The following is a 10488-nucleotide window of genomic DNA, read 5'->3' on the forward strand; positions in this document are numbered from 1 at the left end:
AGGTTCTTGATTAGTAAGGTCATCAAAGGTTACAGGGAGAAGGCAGAAAAATGGGGATGAGAGGGATAAAAAAAATCAGCCATGATGGAATAGTGGAGCAGACTTGATGGACTGAATGGCCTAATTCTGCTCCTAAGTTTAAAGGTCTTATGTAAGCTCTGAGTAAACTACAGGAGCATACCATCCAGCTCCCAAGCACAGCTTGCCTCACCAGTCACCTCAGAACACACAAAACTAAGAGAGGAAACAATTGATCATCATTGCTAAGGAACCGCGTAAGAAGACAAAGGGATCAGGTGTGAGGTGAAGTCCTATTAATTGCAGTTTTGAGAACATATGAAATGTGAACAAAAGTAAAGAATAAAAAGAAAGCTGAAATTGCAGTGTCTCAAAGTTTGACATAAAGAAGAAAGTTTTAAATACTCAGCAGGTCATCAGCATCGAGGGAGAAAGAAAAATTGAGTTCACATTGTAGATGTTATGATATTTTAAAGTCATGAGGGCATTGAACACTACAGCACAGAAACAGGCACTTTGGCACATCTACTAAATGCCTAACTCGTAATCTGCCAAGTCCCATCAACCTGCACCTGTACTATAGCCCTCCCATCCATGTACCTATCCAAGCTTCTCCTAAATGTTCAAATCGCATCCACCACATCTGCTGGCATCTCATTCCACACTCTCATTACCCCCTGAGGGAAGAAGTTCCCCCTTATGTTCCTCTTTCACCCTTAACCTATGGCCTCTAGTTCTAGTCCTACCCAACCTCAGTGCAAAAAGCCTATTTGCATTTACCCTATCTTTTCCCCTCATAATTTTGTATCCCTCTAACTTTAATCTGATACAGTTTTATGAGAAATGAAGTGGGTTTTGATAGAGATTGTATATCTAGGAGTCATGCAGTGAATGAGCCTGGAATATCTGGACAGTGCAGATGCAATCAGCAGGATGCTCTTCATAGACTACAGCTTGGCATTCAACACTATCATCTTCTCAAAACTAATCAATAAGACCTAAGATTTCTTTACCTCCTTGTGCAACTGGGTCCTCGATTTCCTCACTTACAGACCCCAGTCAGTTTGGATTGGTAGCAACCTCTGCTCCAAAATCACCTTAGCGCCCGCCCCCCCCCCAACTCTACTCACTTTACGCTTGTGAGGTTAAGCACAGCTCCAATCCCATATTTAAGTTTGTTGACAACACCACTGCTGTTGGCTGAATTGCCAGAATAATGCATATTCAGTTTTCTACATCAAAAAGGGCAGATTGTGAATTCAATATCCTTAATATCTTTTACTCTTGGTGACACATGTTGGTGGCATTCTACTGAATATTATCTAGCAACAAAAAAAACTGTCCATCTGTGACCTCCAACGCTCAGGAGAGTGAATACCGATGACCTTTGTGAAGAGGACAAAGATGTCTCCCTTGACTACTGTATTTAATGCCACTGCAAATTGGTAATCCTTTCTTTCTGAATCATGATATTCTCTATTTTTTTAAAACTCATTCCAAAATATGTATTGAAATCTTAGTGGAGTTCACAGTGTCAGCATTTAGATATCTGGCACCACAATTATGATAATAGCAATTGAATTTTTAAACAGGAGATTGTAACCCTTGTACAATGCCATCTACATTTTTTTGTTAATGCGTGAAGACATGTTCATTTTAAATAGTACATTCTCTAAAAGATGTAAAAATTCCTCAGCTATTGGAGAATGGGCAGCTTTTTAGAGATTCCTTGTGCAATTTAGATTTGGCTTCACTCCCAACACACACAAAATGCTGGAGGAACGCAGCAGGTCAAAGAGCACCTATGGGAAAGAGTAAACACTTAATTTTCAGGCTGAGACCCTACTTCAGGACTGAGCGGGAAAGTTGGGGGGGGGGGGGAGAAGAGGAAGGGATGTCTGAATTAAATGGTGTGGGGAGGGGAAAGAGGCTGGCCAGAAGGCAAAAAGTGAAGCCAGGTGGATGGGAAAATTCAAGGGCTGGAGAAGAAGAAATCTGGATAATAGGAGAAAAGGAAGGAGGAGGGGACATGGGGGAAAGCGATAGGCAGGTGAAAAGAAGTAAAAGGTCAGAGTGGGGAATAAAGGAAGGGGAGAGCAATTTTGTTCACCGGGAGAAGAAATCAATATTCATACCAACAGGTTGGAGGATACCCATACGGAATATAAGGTGATGCTCGTCCACCTTGAAGGTGGACCCATTTTGGCACAAGAGGGGGCTATGGATTGGCACATCAGAATGGGAATGGGAATCTGAATTAAAATGTTTGGCCACCGGGAAGTCCCGCCTGTGGCAGATGGAGTGGAGGTGCTTGACAAAGCAGTCTCCATTTTTGCGATGGGACTCTCCAATGTAGAGGAGGCCACATCAGGAGCACCAGACACAATAGATGAGCCCAGCGGATTCGCAGGTGAAATGTTGCCTCACCTGGAAGGACTGTTTGGGGCCCTGAATGGAGGTGAGGGAGATGGTGAATGGACAGGTGTAGCACTTAGGCCACTTGCAGGGATAAGTGCCAGGAGGGAGATTAGTGGGGAGGGATGAATGGACAAGGGAATCGCAGAGGGAGTGATCCCTGTGGACAGTGTGGGGGGAGGTAAGCATATGCTTAGTGGTAGGGTTCCTTTGGAGGTGGTGGAAGCTGAGGAGGATAAGGTGTTGGATGCAGCGGCTGATGGGGTGGTAGGTAAGGACAAGAGGGTCTCTATCACTACTATGGCAGCGGGAAGATGGGGTGAGCACGGATGTTCGGGAAATGGAGAAGGCTGCATCAATAGTAGAGGGAGGGCAACATCATTTTTTAAAGAAGAAGGACATCTTTGATATCCTAGAAAGGAGCACCGCATCCAGAGAGTAGATGCAGCAGAGGCGAAGAAACTGAGAAAAGAAAACAGAATTTTTACAGGAGGTAGTGTTGGGGGAGGTACAGTCCAGATAACTATAGGTATCAAAAGATTTATAAATGATGTCGGTTGACAGTTTGCCTCCAGAGATGGAGACAGGGAAATCAAGGAAGGGGAGGGAGGTGTCAAAGATGGCCAAGTGAAATTGAGGGAAGGGTGGAAACTGGAGACAAAGTTTATGAAATTGACAAGCTCAGAATGGATGCATGAAGCAGCACCAATGCAGTCATTGAGGTAGCGGAGGAAAAGTTGGAGAGTATAATCGGGGCAGGCTTGGAACATAGAGTTTTGTACATAGTCGACAAAGAGAGGCACAGCTTGGGCCCATGCAAGTGCCCGTGGCTACCCCTCGAGTTGGAGAAAGTGAGAGGAGCCAAAGGAAAAATTGTTTAGGGTGAGGACCAGTTGTGCCGGGCGGAGGAGGGTGGTGGTGGAGGGAGATTGGTTGGTTCTTCTCTCAAGAAAGAAGTGGAGGGCTTTGAGGCCTTCCTGATGGGGAGTAGGTGTAGGCACTGGACATCCATGGTGAACATGAGGCGGTCAGGGCCAGGGAATTGAAAGTTACCGAGGGAATCGAGGGCATGAGATGTGTTGTGGATGTAGGTGGAAAAGGACTGAACCAAAGGGGATGGAATAGAATTGAGATACGAAGACACAAGTTCAGTAAGGCAGGAATAGACAGTAGGCCTTCCTGGACAGTCGGGTTTGTGATCTTGGGTAGGAATAGGTGTGGGAACTGCGGGGTAATAGAACTATAGGTTTGGTGGTAGTGGTTGGGAGTTCTCCAGAGTGAATGAGGTCAGTGATAGTGACATACAGTTACAATGTATTAGCCGCTGTCTTCTGACATCTCCAGTGTACTGCTGCCCCACCAGGTCCCAACCGCTGCCAACCCCAAACAATGAACACCATAACCCCTGCGTTTACTGTATATGTCTTTTGGAGGACCACTCTTGAAAGAAGACAGTTGATTGTCATGAGGAAAAAAATACCAGGCCCAAGTTTCTGTTTTATGAACTGCCTACCAACAAATCTAGAGAAGTCGATGAAAAATAGCAACATGCATAAAGAATATCTGTGGATTCCATTACAAAGCTTTACGTTTAGCAATAGTTAATTCTCAACGATGCAGAGAAGTTTTATGATTAAACTCGGTTCATTTTTATTTTAAAATATATTTCATCCATAAAAAAAACTTTGATCATAGATAATACAGAATATTTAATACAACATTTCACAACAAGCCATGTTATTCCCCTTGCTTAACATTAGCACTTAAACCCAAATGCCCATGATGTCCTTACAGAGACTTCAGCTAATCCAACAGCAAGCCTATTAATATGACCTTTTCCACACAGCCTTTACAGCCTCACCACAATCTCCTGAACAATCAAAGCATACAAAGCAATCAAAGTTATAAAAATGCTCAGTTTTGGATGCATAATGTTCACAAAAAATGTCTGTTATATTTTAGCAAAATAATAATAAGAATTGTTGCCCCTTTTATGTAGGTGATTGGAAGACTGAACACACCACCAAATGTCTTTTAGGCCAGCTTATGATCCCAGTGAAAAGTGGGAATATCTCTGCTCTCTGTGGAATAAGGAATCAATGATAGAAACATTCACAGAAGTGGGTACTCTGATTTACAGCAGTGCTGAACAGCAGGCAGCCCCATACTCTCAAAGCCACCATCTTCTTTGTAGAAGAGGTGGACCATTTTGGAAAAGAATGAGAAAGATCCTTCACCAGAGAAGAAATACAGATCCTTCTGTATTTGAGGTTGTCAAAGACAGTTCTGCCGGGGTGGACAGTGGGGTAATGCTTCAGTAAACTTCATGCTGAAACCCATCCTTGTCTACTATATGGAGAATCCAAGAATAATAAATTCCACTATGGACCACAAATTCATAACCAAGTTCAAAGCTTAGATATTGGGTGTAAAATTGTCATTGATATCTTCGATGGGTAGTCAAATAACTCATTGAAACAACAGAAGATCAAGGTAAGCAGTAGATAAAGGAAGTAAGGAGATATACAGCATGATGAAGGCCTTCAATAACATCAGTGCATCTACAAGGAATTTGCCAGTGCTTAAATGAAGGTGCTTGCTGGAAGTTATGGCCAGAATAATGTGATAATCTAGGATTTGAGGAAGGGGGTGCAGGTGAATATCAGAACCACAAGCTTATGAGATGGTACATTCACTCAGATCCACAGATGAGTCCTTGAACACAGCCCAGTCCACTGACTCGAAGCAATCCCAAAGATGGTCCTCTGCCTCTTGTGACCACCTCTTTGTTGTCCTAATTTCTGGAGTTTTTCTCTTTAGCTTCTGCCTGCATGCAGATAGGAAAAGGAGAGCCAGGTGATCCAATTTATCAAAATTCGGTTTGGGAATTGAACGGAAGGCATTCTTATCTTAGTATAACAGTATGTTGGGACTTCTAATTGGTGCTACAGGTTATATTCTAATGGTAATTGAACAGGGTTTTCTTCAATCAAACCTGGTTGTTTCTTGTTTAGAGATGGCATTATGTTGTCTTAAGCAATTGATTATAGTTGGCCGCAGGTGGTATGTAAACTGCGGTTAGGATGATGGAGGATAACGCCCTTGGTGAATAGAATGGATGGCATTTGACTGTTAGGCATTCAAGGTCGGAGGAAAACAAGTTTGACAAAACCGCAACATCGGAGAACCACTGAAAGTTTATCATGATGCACTCACCTCCACCTTGTGCCTTTTCCGAATCAGCAGTTTGGTCCATGCAGAAAATCAAGAAGTCTTAATGTCTGTCTGCTGTTCTGCAAAGCTAGGAAACAGCCAAGTCTCGCTCAGACGTAGAATACAACAGTCCCTCATTCCCCTCCCGAGACGTAAGTTTCCCCTCAGCTCCTCAGTTTTGTTCTCTAGTGATTGCACATTTGCCAACAAGATGCTGGGTAGAGGGAGACTCATCCTTCTGTGTTTCAGCCTGGCTTTGACGTCCCTCCCTCCTGCCTTGCTTCCAGCCATAGCAACAAACCTATGTCCGCTTAAAGGTGCTATTCCTGTCTGGCCTGCTGAGGCCTTCAAATGATCATGAAATTTGTAGTTCATTAAGTTGATTTAAAAGTTCATTGCTTAGAGGGAAATTACATGCTACAGGTGGCAGAGAGAGTAATTCAAAAGAGGTATATTTAGAAATATTGTCCACAGCCCACAGAACATCGCCATGGTTCACCGCTGCCTTCGTGATGTCATGAATTTTGGTGGAAGGCATAATACAGATCATGGAGAAATGGAGGTATTTTCTGTGAATGACCCAAATGGAAGGCACATTTCCTCAGTGTAGAATTGTGCATGACAGGAACTTTAGCTGCAGAGAAATGGTGTATGAGAGGAATAAACGGGCAAGGTGATTAACCACAGATCGCTTCCAAAACAAAGGACAATGTTCCAGCCCACCTCCCTCGTAGGATGATCCAGAGCCCAGATCATCATCACACATACACCCCTCCCCCCATCACAACACCCCCCAATCACGACCCTCATCACTACTCCCATCATAACTACTCCCCTCAATCACTACTCCCCGGATCACCACTCCCCCATCACTACTCACCCATCACTACTCCCCAATCACTACTCCCCCATCACTGTACCCCTCAATCACTACTCCCCTCAATCATTACTCCCCCATCACTACTCCCCTCAATCACTACTCCCCACATCACTACTCTCCCACCACTACTCCCCCATCACTGCACCCCTCAAACTCTACTCCCCATCACTACTCCCGTCAATCACTACTCCCTATCACTACTCCCCTCAATCACTACTCCCCCATCACTACTCCCCTCAATCACTACTCCCCATCACTACTCCCCTCAATCACTACTCCCCCATCACTATTCCCCTCAATCACTACTCCCCATCACTACTCCCCCAATCACTACTCCCCCATCACTACTCCCTCCATCACTACTCCCCTCAATGACTATTCCCTCCATCACTACTCTCTTCAACACTACTCCCCTCAGTCACTCCTCACCAATCTACCTCCAGCCTCTTCACTTCACTTCCTTTTCCTACTGCTGTTCTCTGATGTTCATGAATTCTTCTTTTTTCATTTTGGATTATGTCTCACCATATGTGCACTGTTTAATAAATAATAGTCATAGTCATAGTCATACTTTATTGATCCCGGGGGAAATTGGTTTTCATTACAGTTACACCATAAATAATAAATAGTAATAGAACATAAATAGTTAAATAGTAATACGTAAATTATGCCAGTAAATTATGAAATAAGTCCAGGACCAGCCTATTGGCTCAGGGTGTCTGACCCTCCAAGGGAGGAGTTGTAAAGTTTGATGGCCACAGGCAGGAATGACTTCCTATGATGCTCTGTGCTGCATCTCAGAGGAATGAGTCTCTGGCTGAATGTACTCCTGTGCCCAACCAGTACACTATGTAGTGGATGGGAGACATTGTCCAAGATGGCATGCAACTTAGACAGCATCCTCTTTTCAGACATCACCGTCAGAGAGTCCAGTTCCATCCCCACAACATCACTGGCCTTACGAATAAGTTTGTTGATTCTGTTGGTGTCCGCTACCCGCAGCCTGCTGCCCCAACACACAACGGCAAACATGATAGCACTGGCCACCACAGACTCGTAGATCATCCTCAGCATCGTCCGGCAGATGTTAAAGGACCTCAGTCTCCTCAGGAAATAGAGATGGCTCTGACCCTTCTTGTAGACAGCCTCAGTGTTCTTTGACCAGTCCAGTTTATTGTCAATTCGTATCCCCAGGTATTTGTAATCCTCCACCATGTCCACACTGACCCCCTGGATGGAAACAGGGGTCACCGGTACCTTAGCTCTCCTCAGGTCTACCACCAGTTCCTTAGTCTGTTTCACATTAAGCTGCAGATAATTCAGCTCACACCATGTGATAAAGTTTCCTACCGTAGCCCTGTACTCAGCCTCATCTCCCGTGCTGATGTATCCAACTATGGCAGAGTCATCAGAAAACTTCTGAAGATGACAAGACTCTGTGCAGTAGTTGAAGTCCAAGGTGTAAATGGTGAAGAGAAAGGGAGACAAGACAGTCCCCTGTGGAGCCCCAGTGCTGCTGATCACTCTGTCAGACACACAGTGTTGCAAGCACACGTACTGTGGTCTGCCAGTCAGGTAATCAAGAATCCATGATACCAGGGAAGCATCCACCTGCATCGCTGTCAGCTTCTCCCCCAGGAGAGCAGGGCGGATGGTGTTGAACGCACTGGAGAAGTCAAAAAACATGACCCTCACAGTGCTCGCTGGCTTGTCCAGGTGGGTGTAGACACAGTTCAGCAGGTAGACGATGGCATCCTCAACTCGTAGTCGGGACTGGTAGGCGAACTGAAGGGGATCTAAGTGTGGCCTGACCATAGGCTGGAGCAGCTCCAGAACAAGTCTCTCCAGGGTCTTCATGATGTGGGAGGTCAATGCCACCGGTCTGTAGTCATTGAGGCCGCTGGGGCACGGTGTCTTCGGCACAGGGACGAGGCAGGACATCTTCCACAGTACAGGAGCCCTCCGGAGCCTCAGGCTCAGGTTGAAGACATGAGGAAGTACTCCACATAGCTGAGGGGCACAGGCTTTGAGCACCCTGGTACTGACACCATCCGGTCCTGCAGCCTTGCTTAGGTTGAGACGTTTCAGCTGTCTTCTCACCTGTTCAGCTGTGAAGCCCACTATGGTGGTTTCGTGTGGGGAAGGGATATAGTCATGAGAGCAGGGTGGGGGACTGTGAGGAGGGGTAGGAAGGGAGAGTGGAATATGTGTTGGTTGGGGGCCGACAACAGATGGCTCATGTGTAGGATGGGCAGGGGTCACAATGTCAAATCTGTTAAAGAACAGGTTAAGTTCATTGGCCCTGTCCACACTGCCTTCCGCTGCTCTGTTGCTCGTTTGCCGGAACCCAGTGATGGTCCTCATCCTCCTCCAGAACTCTCTCATGTTGTTCTGCTGCAGTTTCCACTCAAGCTTCCTCCTGTACCAGTCTTTAGCCTCCCTGATCCTGGCTTTCAGGTCCCTCTGTATTGCCCTCAGCTCCTCCCTATTTCCATCTCTAAACGCCCTCTTTTTAGCGTTCAGGATGTCCTTAATGTCCTTTGTCACCCATGGCTTGTTATTTGAATAACAAAGGACAGTTCTTGTCGGAACATTGCAGTCCACACAGCAGTTAATGTAATCAGTGATGCACTCTGTGAGCCCATCAATATCCTCTCCATGTGGATCACAGAGTGCCTGCCAGTCTGTCACCTCAAAACAACCCTGGAGCGCCTCATAAGTCTCCTCCGACTATTTTCTCACTGTCCTCAAGGTTGCAGGTTTACTCTTCACCAGAGGCACGTAGCAGGGTTTTAGATGCACCAGGTTGTGATCTGACCTTCCCAGTGGGGGGAGGGGAGAGGAGCTGTATGCATCCTTAACACTGTCAGTTTAATAAACACACGATCTAGAAGCCTGAAAAATATTTCTACCCAAGCCACCAGGCTCAAGGATAACTTCTATCCCACTGTTATAAAACTATTGAATGGTTTCCTAATACCTAAGGTAGATGCTTGCCCTGACAGTCCACCTCAGTATGACCTTACACCTTATTGTTTACCTGCATTGCACTTTCTCTGTAACTGTAACACTTTATCCTACACTCTGTTATTTTATCTTGCATGACCTCAATGCTCTGTTGTAATGAATTGATTTGTATTAACAGAATACAAGATTTTCCTCTGTACATGTGACAATACTTATACTTTATACTTGTACTTTATACTTTATTGTTGCCAAACAATTGATACTAGAATGTATAATCATCATAGCGATATATGATTTAAATTTTTAATATTTACTATCGATCTGTAACCTGCTCCCTGGGTTACAGATCGATAGTAAATATTAAAAATTTAAATTATAAATCATAAATAGAAAATAGAAAAATGGAAAGTAAGGTAGTGCAAAAAAACTGAGAGGCAGGTCCGGATATTTGGAGGGTACGGCCCAGATCCGGGTCAGGATCCGTTTAGCAGTCTTATCACAGTTGGAAAGAAGCTGTTCCGAAATCTGGCTGTACGAGTCTTCAAGCTCCTGAACCTCCCGGAGAGAAGAGGGACAAAAAGTCTGTTGGCTAGGTGGGTCGTGTCCTTGATTATCCTGGCAGCACTGCTCCAACAGCGTGCGGTGTAAAGTGAGTCCAAGGACGGAAGATTGGTTTGTGTGATATGCTGTGCCATGTTCATGATCTTCTGCAGCTTCTTCCGATCTTGGACAGGACAACTTCCATACCAGGTTGTGATGCACCCTAGAAGAATGCTTTATACGGTGCAGCTATAAGAATTAGTGAGGGTTTTAGGGCAGGCCAAATTTCTTTAGTAAATTATTTAATTAATTATTTCTTTATTTAATCTCAATAATAAACTAATTTACAAATTTACCAATTCAAATAATACTGGCAGGGCCTTTGTTTTTTTATAATGAAGCTCCCACTTATCAGTCAACACTACAGGGAATGTATCTTCATACAGATAAAGTAA

The sequence above is a fragment of the Mobula hypostoma genome, chromosome 4 (assembly GCF_963921235.1).
Source record: "Mobula hypostoma chromosome 4, sMobHyp1.1, whole genome shotgun sequence".
NCBI lineage: Eukaryota > Metazoa > Chordata > Chondrichthyes > Myliobatiformes > Myliobatidae > Mobula > Mobula hypostoma.